This window comes from Mytilus edulis, chromosome 6 (genome assembly GCF_963676685.1).
Source record: "Mytilus edulis chromosome 6, xbMytEdul2.2, whole genome shotgun sequence".
Lineage (NCBI taxonomy): Eukaryota > Metazoa > Mollusca > Bivalvia > Mytilida > Mytilidae > Mytilus > Mytilus edulis.
Genome location: NC_092349.1, coordinates 19,955,024 through 19,966,832, shown reverse-complemented (window position 1 = coordinate 19,966,832; position 11,809 = coordinate 19,955,024).

Here is an 11,809-nt window from a genome sequence, read left to right as displayed (position 1 = left end):
TACCAAGTTATAAGAGCCTGTATTTCAATGAATATCGGTGGTTCGTGTCTTTCATATTTTTTTGATAAATTGCTTTTCAACAATTGGAGTTTTCTCAATTAAATTGTTTTATATTTCTAATACACGGGCCTTTATATATATATAGTCGACGATAAGTTATGGGTTTTTTTCATTGTCGAAGGCCGTTTGGTTTCAATTGATTTCATCCTGTTCATTCGAAAGGTGGTGAATAGTTGTCTCATTGGCAACAAACCACATCAGAGACGGATTTAGAGTTTTTTCGGGGGACCTCCCCATTTTCTAGGAAAATTGGTTGATTATATAGAGAATCACTGAAGCATGACTGCAACGGGCCCAGTGCCCACTCTTAGGCAGGCAGTCAGCCACTCATGAAAATTCTGGATCCGCAACTGAACATCTCTTTGTTTTTATAATCTTAGGAGTAAAGCATACTGGTTTCAACATTAACACGTGTCGTTATTTATAACATGATAAATTCTAAAATAAACAAAAACATTTTAAACATTAAATGATAAACTGCTAAAGTTCTGAAGTTTGTAGAACAACCCATATGTATTTGTTATGTTTTTTTTTAATAATTATTGTGACAGATATTTGACACAAATTGTACAAAGATGACGTTACAATTATTATTAAGTTTTATGTTTATGAGAAAGGTTAATAATTTTGATTATTCAATTCAATTCATTATGCGTGGGTTGCTGTAATTAGTAAACTGGGACGTGTCAAAAAGTATCCTAGAATGGGCGTATGACATTTGCGCCGATTTTGAAAATTTTCATTCTTTCATTTGCGCCGATTTTATTTTTTCATTTGCGCCGATTTTATATTTTTTCTTAATTGGATTTACAGGTAAGTTACAGGTAAATTCATACTTTTACATTGACTAATCACAGAGTATAAAGACAAATCAAGTGACATTGCAATTGGTAAATGGCTATCCCAATGTTTCGGGTTACCATTCCTTTCCCTAAATGAAATCGATAACTGCTTCACTTTTGACATTGTCTGACGCTCCTTCTGATGACAAATGTCATATATTCTTAGACAACGTTCAAGTACACATTCCATAACGGTCAACCAATTCGTGATGGCGTCCATAAAATTTACGAAGCGATGATTTCAACTTCACCATTTGGAACTCTTGGTTTAATAGCTTCCTTGCGAGAAAATGCGAACTCTAGAAATGCCCCCACCAGTACGTATGCCAGACAAAGAAAAGATGTCCTTCGTTATCATAACATATGCACAACTGGCTAACGGAAGAGTTCTTTAATGATAAATGAAAATAACATTACTTGGATGGAGAGTTGTCTCATTGGCACTCATACCACATCTTCTTATATCATTTCACCTGTAATTTACCTGTTATTTACCTGTAAAAAAAATCGGCGCAAATGAAAAAAAAAATCGGCGCAAATGAAAGAAAAAATCGGCGCAAATGAAATGCAGATCGGCGCAAATGCAAAACGCCGCCTAGAATATGTTCTAGTCTTAGAACCATGTTTATGACGGTCTTAGGACGTATCTGAGACGATATAAAACAAAGCTTACTTAGGACCGTATCCTTTGAATAAATGGCTTCATTTTCACCTTAAAGTTAACTCTGAGTAAAGACAAGCCTGTGCATCTGGAAAAGTTTTAAAGCATAGCATGCCCTAGATACACAGGTTTGTCTGTATTCACAATAAATGTTGAGGTGAAAATGCAGCCATATTAGCAAAAGGGTTCACATGAACCTTAAAGTTATAGGTAACTTTTTTTCAATATTTCTCCCTATATATGCGTTAAAACGCAAACATTTGCGAAATAAAGCAAACCTTTGCGTCATAACGCAAACCTTTGCGCGGCGTTATAACGTACACATGTATAATAAATAAATAGAATGATATGTTCATCAGACAGGTATAGCATTTAACAACAAAATAGATATAGTGTAGTATATATGGGCATATTTTAATTTAAAGATAAAATGTCATACATGTGAAACTTTCAAGTCAAATAGACAAAATGATCTTTCTGCTTTAAAATGAATTATTAATAAGGATTTTTTTTTAATTGATGCAAGAAAACTCAGAATATAATAACGATTCTTATAGAAAGTCATTGAATTTTCATATCAATATAGTGAAGTATTTTTGAGATGCTTGGTAGCAATTTGAATGGAGAGAAACTAATTTAATATTAAAACATCTGCATTCTATTTTATTTCCAAAGGGTAAGTTGTTTAAATCTAACCAACTTTACACAGTCCTCAAACGAAAGCTTACTTTCGAAGTATATTTTTATTCGCTTATAAGTTTATAAGCAGGGTTGTTTTTTTATTTTATTTTCTACGATATAACTCCAATTTACTCAATTTTCTTTGTAATATATATACTAATAGTATCATGGATATCATTTTTGGGGGCCTTTTTAGTTTGCTGTTCGTTGTGAGCCAATACTCCGTGTTATTTAGCAAATGTTTGCGTTATTTCGCAAAGGTATGCGTTACAACGCAAATGTTTACTTTATTTCGCAAAGGTTTACGTTATATCGCAAATGTTTGCGTTATTTTGCAATAATTCTTACATGATCTGCATATTAGGAAATACGTTGATATGATTATTCGAGAGGAGTTCCGGCAGTTGATATTCACGTTGGTTATTTAGGAGATAACTGTATTGTATTTTAAGCTCCGACGGCATCAATAGGGGATTTGATGGTCGCAAATTAAGTTTACTGGCGACGCGTTAGCGGAGACAGTAAACGGGTATTTGCGACCATCAAATCCCCAATTGATGCCGTCGGAGCTTAAAATACAATATTGTTATCTCCATTCTAATGAAACTGACAGAAAACAACGTTAAAACATGTATTTAAAATCTGTCATATGCCGTCTGCGCTTGCGCGTACGTCCCATAGCATCAATTGTCAATTGATGCCATGTAAGAAAGTGACGTTATCCAATCAAAATGAACGTTACAAACGTTGTTGCATTAGAATTATCGATAGACGACGTTGACCGAACTTCTTTTCGTAACCAATGTAAACAAGATGGCGGCGATATTTTTTTTTACCCCGACGTTAACAAATTCATATTCACTGTACTGTACGTTAATCGTTAAATGAAATAATAAACATAATCATTCGTTGGAATGATAATAAGAGTTTTTGCAGTTTACTTTTTATCAGATAGCAAATTTCATTGAGTACATTTTTATGCGTAAACCAACAAATATATATTCATGCGCCAGGCCTATTCAATGACATAAATGGACGTTTTTCAATAAAAAGGTACTTTCTTGTCCCAGCCACTTAAAAAAAAAATGTGTTTGATCTTTGCAAGTAATTTTTTGTGCAGTCAGTACATTGAATTAGATTTAACATTTTTAAGCAAAGAAAATGTTTATTGATAAGATATTGATTCCTGAATGGTCCAAAACAACCAAAATGGCATGTCCCTAGACCGCCTGTTCAACATTCATACTCTCAAATATCGTAAAAAAAAGAAGAAATAAATATTAATTTTACTTAATATAAGTTCTTTAATAATTCAAAAGTATGTTTAGAGCCAACATATTTTAATAAACAGCTTTTAACATAGGATTTTTTATTTTAGAAGGTGTGTCCCTAACACAATGTCCACTACGAAACGAAGTCATTAAAACTTGCTTATAAACAGTTTTATAAAATCAATGTAATTTTTTGTTTGCAAGAGATATAAACATTAGGGTCTTACAAAAGAAGTGATGCTTTTATAACGGCAATTAAACTGTTGGTAAGAAAAATTGAGCACATCAAATGGACCAGAGTGATACCGTATTTTTGTAAATGTCCACTACGAAACGGGTCAAATCTCCTTCAGTAACTGGTTTTAAAATTATGAAAAAAATATCAGTGTACAGCTTAATAACGCTTTGATGAATACAGTCAGTCGTGTTATTATTGCAATATTGGGGTTGTGAGAAAAAAATAAAACATGTGAATACGTCCCCTACGAAACGGTCCCCTACGAAACAAGTTTGGGAGAAAAACGTTTCGTAGTGGACACTACCACTACCATGCAGTCTTTTTTTACTCTTTTTTCAATTATATTCGTGCAAAGCAAATAACAAAGGTTAGTTTCATGTAATTTTTATTATGTTTTTATTAACATAGAATAGGGTTGATGTCAACTACGAAACTTTTTGTCCACTACGAAACGGTTTTGTCAACTACGAAACGCATCAAAATGTCCACTACGTAACATGAATTGTACCTTCATATGTGAAGTACTGTCTAATCTTTATCAATAAAAAATGGTTCTCCAATTCAGGAAAAAATGAGATTGTTCTAGTATATACCGTAAACAAACTGGAATGTCTATAGGAAACATTTAAAATTGCAAAAATATGTGTGTTTAGAAGCAGTTTCGTAGGGGACAAAAGTCCCCTACGAAACAGTACACAAATTATGAAAATAATATCATTTTAAAGAGTATTTAAGATTGCACTTTTTTTTTACAAACAGGTCTATAATAGAGATATTCAAAATAACTCTTGAAAATAAATTTTAGACTAGTTGATTTTCCATTTTGTTTAGGTCTGAAAGGAACGCTTTTATTGAAAAACACCCAAATATACAATTTACGTGTGATAGAGGTAAAGAGTTTGGAAAAATATATTCCCTATCTCCAATTTGAAAGTTTTCTAAGGATTAAACGCCATTTAAAAAAAATTTATTGGTGTTTAAACTGAACCAAGTCACTCACAAACATTATAAAAGTCCGAATACACCTATAAATTCCTTTAAAAAGGCGTTTAATCCTATAAAGGTTTGCGTTATAACGCAAATGTTTGCGTTGTTTCGCAACGGTTTACGTTATGCCGCAAAGGTTTGCGTTATTTCGCAAAGGTTTTCGTTATAAGAAACATTAAAAAAAAGTTGTGTGGCGCTAATACGCTTCCGTGTAATAGTTTGAAATTGTAGTAGTATTTTATTATTTACTTTATGCCATATAAGTTGATTTTATTTTGACCGTGATATATTGTGTAACTTTTAGCTCTTTCCTAAGACACCTATTTATTTTATCCTAACTTTAGGTCCAAATTTATGACATATCTTATTTTAGGAGACTTTCGTTAACCTAAAGCCCCGGTCACAACAGACCGTACGATATTTTGTCGTGGAAGATCTATAAAAAAGTTGTCGTGGCGCTGTCGTGCAAAATGTCAAAAAAAAAAATTCGACTGGTCACATCAGCTATGACATGTCCACGATGGTTCCACGATTAATACACGACAGAAAAAATTTGTAATTGTACTGTCGTGGGTTTGTCACAAGTCGGTCGTTCGACAGTCGTACGACAATCAGTTGTTTTGGGCTGTTTTTCAGCTTTTTATGTCATGGGATGCGTGTGTCACTGTCATGCCACTATCGTATGACTGTCTAGTTGTGGGTCACTCGCGCGTTTGACTCCGGGAATACTAGTATACATATATAGAAGGCCCGATTTATTGCAAATTACTTCCAATTTGCTTTCAATATAGTTAAGTGTCATTATAAGTTTGGTCCAAGTAAACGACATGTTTCGTATTAGTTTATATTATAATTGTTCAGCGAATTTAAACCAGGATTCCCCCGAAAAAAAGGGATGATATTTTGCTTTTTTGGAGTCTGGGAAGGTGCATTTTTAGAAAGGCCAAACGTAATCGTCCTGGTGGAATAGCCATCCTCATTAAACAGCGGACGGTTTTCCAAACATTCATTCCCGCCAAATTGTATTCTTTTAAATAAAACGAAAATATGTTGCACGACGAACGTACCACTGTCGTATGACAGACAAGCAATGTTGTGCGAGCATCGTATGAAATTTGTAATTCGTTAGACAATCGTGCGACTGTATCACAAATGTATTACGACAGTCGTTAAATTGTCGTACGATTGTTTTTTTCTTAAAATGGTTTATGTTGGTACCCACGACAATGTGTTTATCGCACGACAGTCACACGATTATGGTAAGACACTCTCACGATAGCCACAAGACAGTGACACGACAAAAAATCGTAGAGCAAAAAAGGTGCATGTCTAATAAAAAATTGAAATTATTCATTTAAAAAATTATCTGTAGAAATTTGGAATATCTTACCTGCGTCTCCTTTTGCAAGAGAAGAAAAATATAATGCAGATATTACGTTTAAAGCCACAAATTTTATCACCGACATTTTTTTACATGGACTTGTAAACTACTAACCTTTTCCCAGGTTAACTAATGGATATTTATGCATGATTGTATATTAAGAGAACATATATTAATCATGTATTATTATTTCTGACATTTTTTATTGAACATTATTAATCACTTGCACCTACACCTGTAAAATAATTTGTTTCTTTTGTAGACATACATGTATAGAGACATAAAATACTTAGACCAGACAGACCATTGGCGCAACAAGTGGGTTCAGGGGTTGGAACCCCCCTTATTTTGCCGATAAATGCATTTGAATGGGGACATATAGTTGGAACCCCCCCTTTTTTGTCATGGGTTGGGACCCCCCTTTTTTAAAATGGCTAGATCCGCCCCTGCAGACAGACAGACAATTACATTTAAACCACTATATATATATATTTACACACATTGTTACAAAGAATGAAATAATAATACATAGTTTACAAAATAAGTGTGCACATGGCAAGATAAGAACCCTTCAATTATTTTAAAAGATCTTTTGCTATTAATGTAGAAAACAAAGAAGACAAAGGCTAACAAGGAGGACCTGTTAGTGAATTTATGACCTATATAAATTTACACCTTATCTTAAAGGAGTAGGTCCGGTAAGGGCCTATTTTGGCCTCAAGTTTCAGGTTCATCTGACGATAGATTTTGGACACTTTTTAAACACTGAAGTGTCTATTTCAATTGATTCAATTATTTTATTTAAAAGATGTTAACTGATTTTGTCAATTAAAAACGCTCCGATTCAAGCCTAAATATGAAAAATCTATCAAATATGCCAAACAATGTCACTTACCAGATCGTTTTTGTCAAAAATGAAAGTGGCCGCATTCGTGTTCATCCTCAACCTATATATGTTATGTATTATCATCAAATACAACTTACATTTCAATTTTATGAATGAACACAAATGCGGCCACTTTCATTTAAGACGAATACCGTCCAAAATTTAACTAAAATGCTAGAATTGTGAAGATTTCAGTAATTTAGCATGACTCTATGATGCTAGTACCCGATATATGTGCATTGTATTGTCAAAAACAGCACGTAGCAGAACCATTCTTCTTTCCAATTATAGATAACTAGAAGTTTACATTTTAACAATTTTGGAAAACTGCTATATTTTGGGACCAAATAACGGTCTTACCAGACCTACTCCTTTATAGTTTGCAATAATTTACAAAATTTATTTAATTTTACTCTGTTATAATGATAATTTATTTATCCAAAAACAGTTTTTCTTGAGTCGTCATTTAGATTGGCTTTATTGTCTAAAAAAAACCAGGTGGACAAAAGTCATTGGAAGCATAACTCGATTTGTAATTGCTAGCAATAACGGATGGCACCCTTGTCCCACCATTGCCGGGATAAGGGCAACCAATTTGAATATTCCAAGGTCGAAGATTGCATCTACATATGTCAGTTACCATTATGGTAAAAAAATGTATGTTTCCATGGTAACGATGGCCTTTTCAGAAATTTCAAAAGCAGACGCCACATTGGCACATCATGCCGTGTTACTTATCCATACAGTTTTATTGATCTATGTGTTGTAGTCTTTAAATACAGCTTTAATGTATTTTCTCATATGTTTAACTTGCGCCATGTTTCCACTACAATGGCGGCCAAATAATGTCTGCACATCAAGGCTTACCAAGTTATATTTCCATAAAGTGTCATCCAGGTAGGTCTAACAATATTAGATTAACAATTTTGTTTTTTTTTCTGGTATAAATTGGCATCAAATGTCAATTTTATTCTTCGAAATTCGGGGATTATTCGAGAATTTCTGATAATCCGGTATATGACCGCCGTATATATATATATATATAAAAAAAAAAGGATTTTCGAAATAAAAAGGGTAGGCTAAGAACATTGTCCTGTCCCCAAGTACCTATTTCTTGTCACAATATAACACAATCAAATATGTTCAAAGCCTCTTATGTATACCCGATAGAACCAAATATAAATCATGTAAATAGAATAAAATTAGATATGGCAAATGTTTCTTTAAAGTTGGACTGTAAAGATAAATTGAACCACGAACTATATTTTTTTTTTTGTGTTATACATTTTTCAAGTAGTCAAAATATCAAAAGCAGGTTGTGTATGACCTGTACCACTTTTATGATTTGTATTATAAGATAGAACAAGCCTGTTCTTTAGAATTTAAATATCGCTCTCAACTATTTGAACTTGATGACATACGAATATCTCAGAACTCCTTTTACCGTCAACGTTGTATCATATATAGGCCAACAGATGAATATAAATATGCAAATAAAATTTAAAACATTTTAATGACATAATAAATATTTCAAAATTCATATTTGCAACACATCATAGAAAAATGTTGACATGTAAGGTATAATATGGCAGCAACTAATAATAAATTATGTTTCAGTACTTGTCAGGATTTATTTATTTGCATGTTTGTTGATGTGTGACTCAGTCCTAGTCGATTATTGAGGGGGAGGGGGTAGGAGGGGTCCTTATCCCGAAATCCCGGACTTAAAACACGACATCCCGAGGTTTCGAATTTAAATAAACGTAAATCCCGATATCCCGAAATTCGAAAAAAGAATTCCCAGATCCCGCTAGGGTCTATCTCGAAATCCCGAGCTTAAAAACACCCTATCCCGGTGTTCCGATAAAGGTCCTATCCCCCCTCATTATTGTCTAAGCATACGATGTGGTTCATCTAAGACCAATGATAAGACTAAACATCACAATTTAGTCTACCTAAGACCAATCATGGTAGGAAAAAAACCGCATGTATACAACAATCACTTTTCAATTGTGGCGTCAGATATTTTGTTTTTATGACGTCAAAATTTTACGGGAACCTTTGTGATATCCAGTAATGGTGGACAAATAGCGATAAGGCAGCAACCATTTGATTTTCGGGGGGGGGGGGGGGGGGGGGCTATGGTTTTTTTTTCTGTACAAACTTTTTTTTTCGCCTGCGGCTAAAAACAATCTATTTTTTTCGCGACAAGTGGAAAACAATTTTTTTCTTTCAATTTTAGCATTACATATAGTGGCAGCTGAGGGTGAAACAAACAATTTTTTTTTTCGCACAATGCATGATGTACCAAGTTAAGAATAAGGCAATTATTTTTCACTTGTTTGTTGTTTTGGCATTTGATTTTATCAGTTTTTATTCATTTGCCCTGTTTGAATTTGCCTTAGGGTTCGTTTTCCTTTTGTAAAACTTATTTATAGTAGTCAATTATAATTTGCTTCAATAGAAAACAGTACGAAAGATGTTTAACGGCTATTTTTACATCACGATCAGTGGTTGTCTAAGTCTTTTGTTGTTGTAGATCATAGGCGTTTCACGTTCTCGTTTTCTATTGTTAACTTGTTGCTTCATTCATACGAGAATTTGATGCACTCTAACACATTTTTGGAATTTTCAGTATCCTTGTCTGTTTCACGATGCTTTAGCAGAATATGTAGAGTCACCTTACCTGTGACATCCATATCACAGACATGTGACAGAGTTACCAAGCCACAACTGGAGATTTGAAAATGTTCAGCTTGTGTTTGGTTCTCATAACTGGAGATTTTTAAGAAGGTTTTGTACGAGGAATCCTTCACATGAGAACAAATGCACAGCTAGTACTTGCACATACTAAGAAAACTGTTATTAATAAATTTAACAGACAAACCTGAGTGTTAATTTCGTTGTCATTTGTTTTCATGCGGAGAGTTGTTTCATTGGCAATTCTTTTTTATTTGTCACCAAATCAGGACCCTTCACGCCACCTAGCTGCTCACAAGAAGACTTTTAAACTAAGAGTTTCAAATGGTGAAGTTGAAATCATCCCGTCGGAAATTTTAGGGACGATTTTTGGTTGACCGTTATGGAACAGTTTCAAAGATGATAACGGATATGTTCCTGATGACGTATAACTACAACCCCCTTCACCTTTCACGAAATTATGAACTACCGGATTAGACTATAGACCGAGTTTGTAATAACATGAGCAACACGACGGGTGTCATATGTAGAGCAGAATCTGCTTACCCTTCGGGAGAAATTTTGATCGCCCGTAGTTGGGGGGGGGGGGGGGGGGGGGGGGGGGGTTCGTGTTGCTTAGTCATTAGTTTTCTATGTTGTGTGTTGTGTTCTATTATTTGGTTGTTTGTCTTTTTCTTTTTTAGCCATAACGTCCGTTATTTTCGATCTATGAGTTTGACTGTCCCTCGGGTATATTTCGTCCCTCTGTAAAATAAACTTTTACATTATATTTATCCATTACTAAACATTGAATGATAAATAATGAACACTTCTTCATTATTCATAATTGAATTATTGAAAATTAATAATGGACATACTTTCAGACCAGCGGGATAAAATTTCTTAAATGTCACCCTTTGGTGCACACCAATTCAATCTCTGGCGTAGAGAACATATTCGTTTCTTATCACGTCACTTCAATTTCCGACATAGAGATCATATCCATTGATTCCTTTTTCCTATTACGTCACCTCAATCTAGGGCGTAGAGATCATATCCGTTCCTATCATGTCACTTCAATCTCTGCCTTAGAGACCATATCCATTCCTATCCCGTCACTTCAATCTCTACAAAGATTGAAGTGACGTGATTTGGAATGATATTATCTCTACGCTGGAGATTATTGTTACGTGATAGGCACGGATATGATCTCTACGGCAAAAATTGAAGGGGCATGATAGGAACGGATATGAACTCTATATGTTCTCTACGCCCGAGATTGAACTGACGTGATAGGAACGGGTATGTTCGCTACGCCGGGAATTGTAGTTACGCGATAGGAACGGATATTATCTGTACGCCGGAGATTGGAGTGACGAAGATTAAAAAAATAGTGACAGCAAAAATTGATGTACGAGCTTTGGTCCTAGGTTTGAATTTAAGCTAGCTGACCATTGCCATTTTTACACATGTCTGTGACGTCATTTTTATGAACGATATAAATTAAGAAACTGTAAAGTCTTTTCACTAATAAATAATACGTTTCTTCTCCGCTGCATGTAATTTTTTAGGGTCTTTCTCTGCATTCTAAAAAATATCATTTGAATCATACCATGTCCCGTGATAATGTGTGACATATGTGTAAATAAACTCATCATAGATACCAGGATTAAAATTTGTATGTACGCCAGACGCGCGTTTCGTCTACAAAAGACTCATCGGTGACGCCCGAATCCAAAAAAGTAATAGTAAGGTATGATGAATATGTTAAATCGATATTCTATGGTTTATTCAGTGACTTCTGAAAGATATTGTAACAAGCCAGCAATGAAAATAAATATTTAATTAATATGTTGTTGAAAAAAAAATGGTTACATCGATTTGTTTTAGTTGCGCTCCAAATTTCTGTAGAAACTGTTCATTTTTAAACATATTCAAGGAGTGCATTTCAAAACAATTTCCTTAGTGATATATAGGGCGGACATGAGATTTTAAACAGTGAAAAAGCATGAAACAAATTTATTGCTTCGACAAATCTTTATGTCTATTTGATACTATCTAAAAACAAATTGCAAAGACTCTTATCAGTATCAGCTGTGATATATATGTCAATAAATTTTTAA